We start from the raw sequence: 4977 nt of genomic DNA, 5'->3' as shown, positions 1-4977 counted from the left end.
TTGAATGTCCAAAATAGTTTTCCTATCTTGAAACAATTCTCATGTATATATGTAATTGCATATCTGATTAATGATATTGATTCTTTTAGAAAATTTTAACATGGTATCAGAGCCCCTAGAGCCTAGCCCCTCGTGGGCTTGCCTTGTCCTGGGCCGAAGGAAATAAGAGAAATATATTTTGTTTTAGTTTTTTTTTTTTGAGTTTGTCAGGCACGGTTAGCAGTTGCGTGCTGGTGAGCCATAGAGGGGTTGTGCCTTGTTGGTGTTGAGCTGCGTGGAGGTTGCCAAATTGCTGCATAGCCCCGCATGCTCTCCGTGGGAACGTATTTCGAAATCGTGTTCTCCATGGGAGCTTTGCTCTAATCTGGTCTAAGCATTTTTTTTTGAATCGTGGAAGCAGAGGAATCGTGGGTAGTAGCTCTGAGGAGCAGCGTCGTTTGAAGATGAGATTTGTACGAGGAGCAGTGTCGTTTGAGTTGCTGGAGGAGATTTGTCTGAGGAGCAGCATCGTTTGACTTGCTGCCTGATAGAGGCCGCGTCAAGGAGCCGCTGTGGGTAGACTACTGGGAGTCCGAGCAGTGAAGGAGCCGTGCGAGTGGGACTGTCATTGGAAGGAGCCCGAGTGGGTGTCGACACAACGGAAGAGAGGCCCTGGTGGCCATACATTTGATCCCTGGTGGCCAACTGCAGGTGAACCTGTGGTGCTGGGTAAGCTGCAGCTGATCAATAGCTGCTACAGTGGTTAATTGTGGTGGATCTGTCTCGCTTCAAGGCCGGAATGATGATGCCAAAAGTCGGGGGCCGAGCTAATTGAGCTGGAGAGGTTTGTCTCGGCTGCTGATGAATTCATCTATATATGCGAATAAATCCCTGGGAAAAGGTGAGGAATCGATTTGATGAGGGTTGTCTCGGTTGCAGATGAATCCATCTATATATGCGAATAAATCCCTGGGAAAAGGCGAGGGATCGATTTGATTTGGGGCAAATTTTGTTATTTAGGGACAGTGAAGCGAGGTTATTAACTGTATGGAATGGAGCCTCGCGTGGGTAGCAAATACAGACTCGACCGCAAGATTGGCAGCGGCTCCTTTGGCGAGATCTATTTAGGTACTAATATCCAGTCCAATGAGGAGGTGGCCATCAAACTGGAAAATGTGAAGACAACGCATCCACAACTTGTATATGAGGCCAAGTTGTACAGTGTCCTTCAAGGAGGAACGAGTATTGCAAATATAAGATGGTTTGGTGTGGAAGGTGACTACAATGTTCTTGTCATTGACTTGTTGGGACCGAGCCCTGAGGATTCACTATTTTGGTAGTTATTGTTTGTCTTACTTTTTTGTTTTAAAACATTATATTTTGTAGGTCACATGTACTAACTTCAATGGATACACACTTAAAAAGGTTTCTTAGAGTATCTTACTTTTTCTATAATATCGATTTTTTATAAGTTAATAAGTATAGAAGCCAAAATAATTTAATATTGGGTGGTATTTATGAATTAAAAATAGATTATATTTTCATAGGGGTATGGATTTGATCTTGAGCTGGTAATTTAAGGTACGAATCTTGGTTCAAATGCAGCGTTTGATCGCTTCCTCGGGGACGAAGGTGGGGAGGGCCTTCTTTCATAAACGTGGTAGTGGGAAGGGAGGTGAGACAAACAACTCATAAACCAAATGGCTTTGAAAGACACATGAATGTCAATTTTGGTCCATCATTGTAAGTAGCTAAAAAATGAGGGGGGGGGGGGGGGGGGGGGGGGGAAGAAAAAGTCACCCCAGAACCAGTCAATTAATAAGGGAAAGAGGCAAAATACATTAGATCATGTCTTCCATAGACATCCAAAACCACATTTTCTAAGATCATCTCAAAGAAAGTTGGGGAAATGATATAGTACATGAAAGACCACACATTAAACTGCAAATATATAGGCACTTGACCACTGAAAAGATTGTTAACAAGGTGGATTCATAAGTACTTGCAATTAAAAGGGGACATATAATTGAAGTCGGACTTGAAAGTTTTCATTGTCATTTTCAACAATGTGGAAGACATTAAAAAGATGTTTCAGGGAGGATCATACCTGTTAAATTTATTCAGTTTATATATGAAACCCTGGGTTGAGAAATTCAACCCTAATGAGGAAGATTTTAATTTAGCTCTAGTTTGTCCCAGGTTATACTCACGACCACAAGAATCTTCATACCAAGGCACAATAGAGGGTATAGGTAATGCCACTGGGGTGTCCATTATGACATTGGAAACAACCAAGCTAGTGTGGTATACATCATATGAGAGGTTATGTGTATATCTAAACTTGAATAAACCACTCGCAACAAGTGTTCAGATAAACTACCAGGGTGCAATTTGGGAGTAGCCCATATATTATGAAAAAATACCTTTTAGGTGCTGCAAATGTCGTGAGTATAGTCATTTGTTCAAAGAATACCCATTAAAATAAATTAAAGAAGAGACCAAGAGAAGATGATCACCTAAATGGAAGAAAGAATAAGAAAAAGCATAAGGAAAATGAAGAAGAAAATCCAAGGAAAGAAGCAGCAACATAATATATAATAATCGCGGAAGAGGAATAGGAGGACTTAGAGGAAGATGTTCTTGACATAATGAACTTGCAAACATTAGCTTTGGAATCGGAATCAAAAGATCCAATGGAATTACGCTAAATAGACTAGTCCCTGTCACTGGAGACATGACGAATTATAAAGCTATTTGCAAAACAGTGTAAGTTGCAGAGATATTTTGTATTTACCCAGAAGTGCCTTTATGAATTTAACTGGATTCCAAATTCTTAGAACATGCCTTTTTTTTCAAATATTGCATCGTCGATTAATGCCAATTCGTGTATTCAGAAACACTGGATTCCGACGCTATTTGCAGCACTAATGGCCTATTTTGTTGTAAGGGATACGTATATACATTGAGGAATGTTCAATAGGAACCACATACACACACACATAATTTAAAAGCATTAGCATATAGACCAAGAGTTTGGAAAGCATATAAAATGAAAATATTTTTCAACTAGTTTCAGTAGGCTTAATAGCGTAAGTCCCCATATCTATAATTAATGGTGGAATCCAATTAACATAATCGTTACAAGAAACAAGTGAAAATACATTCCTAGAGGTAATCAGATTTTTGCAATTCTCGAGCATTTGAATCCAGAACCCAGCCATTTGTTGATTGGCTATGTTATCAATATTTGTTGGGAAACAAAGGCTAGTCATCATGTCATATAATAAGAATGGAACTTCACTATAGCTACACATAAGTACTACACCATAGAACGTTTGAAATGGAATATGACTAAGACATTCGTTATTTGTATCTATAGAAAATTCTTGCAAAAACTTCCATTTGAAGCCTCGGTCATCCTCAAAGTAGTCAATTCTTCTTTCAAGGCACAACTCACTGAATTCGAATTTTTCTACTTGTTCGATTGACCAAAAAAAGTGAAGCCATTTTTTATAAGACACATCAATTGATATTGTATAATACTAATGACATACACCATATGTATATTATTGGAATAAATGAAAAACAACATTCATTTCTTGTATACACAAAGATTTTCCCCTAGATCCCAAAACCAGGACTACTAAATTGATTTTTCATTATATTCCTATCAAATTTACAATACATATATATACATGATTAATCATTCATAAACCTCGATCTATTAACCCTGGATTAGAACTTAACCATAGTTCCCTTGACTGGATCTTAAAAATACCATGGGAAGAAAACCATCATCCCTAAAACCATGTACAAAATCCATGCACAAAACCATGGGTAGGTCTGCCCCACATCTTTGGGTTCACCCAACTATTATTAAGTCCACATAAAAATAAATTCTTGGGGCACTACGCCTCACACAACGTACAATGCATGGAGCTAGTCATGGTAAGAATATAGCACATGCCCAACATTTCTTATAACATCAAACTAGTAGATTGTATACCCATAATGAGGATAATATTCATACGCCTCTAAATATAGCTAAAACAATCTATTTTATAAAGCATTTCATCCTTAGGGGGTGCATGGGGGCTTCGCTGGGGGAGCAATACCATATGACATGAGTTCATATTGGGGGATATCTATTGAGAAAAAAATGACATAATATATTAACTATATATTAGGGTGTAAAGAGTTTTTATATTGGCAGGTATAAAACTAGAGCTCAAAGTTAATGGAAAAATATAAAGGGGTATAAAAAATGTTAATGAAAAAATGGATACATATAATATCTAGTGAAAGTAGGGTATTTTTTAATTGGGAATGTGTATTGGGTTCGTATGGGTAGGGGGTTAAATAATGTAAATTTTAGAGATATTTTCCAACATGTAGTCAAATTAGGGGTATTTTCCAGTATGCCACAAACGCACATGATATGTGATAGGATTATTGAGTGAATCCCCCATGAGGGGGTGAAGTTCCACCAAGTGGAAGCTCTTCCCATCTCCAAATCTTATCAAGACTACTGCAAACACAAAACTTTGATTGCATTCTTTTATAAATATGTTTCAAAATAATCCAATCATATTTTTTGGTACTTATTCTTTTCAATAATGAAAAGAATCCCGAGTCTCCAACCCATATTGGCCCTATGTTTGTAAAGGCCTTTGTAAATGGATTCTTCACAAAATCATTGTATGAACGAGAGAATTCTATTTGTAAGGACAATAGAACCATAGATCCAATAATATATTCTATTATGAAATGGCATACGAAAATGACATATGTGCCCATTCTGATTAAGGAATTCAGTAGCAAAATAATTGAATTGATTATGAAACAAAGGAATCATAAATCCAAATTCATTCATAAAGAGTTGATTGGAACATGATTAAATAGAAGCTTTTCCAAAAGATTCTTCCATTGTTTGCAAACAATTCTAAATTTTCTTAGAAATGATAACCAGAGGCAAAGAAATATGAATTTGAGAATTTC

This window comes from Pinus tabuliformis, chromosome 1_1, assembly GCF_031772625.1.
Source record: "Pinus tabuliformis cultivar Carrire ecotype Pingquan chromosome 1_1, CPIR1, whole genome shotgun sequence".
In the NCBI taxonomy this organism is placed as follows: Eukaryota; Viridiplantae; Streptophyta; class Pinopsida; order Pinales; family Pinaceae; genus Pinus; species Pinus tabuliformis.
Note: the sequence above shows the minus strand (reverse complement) of the source record.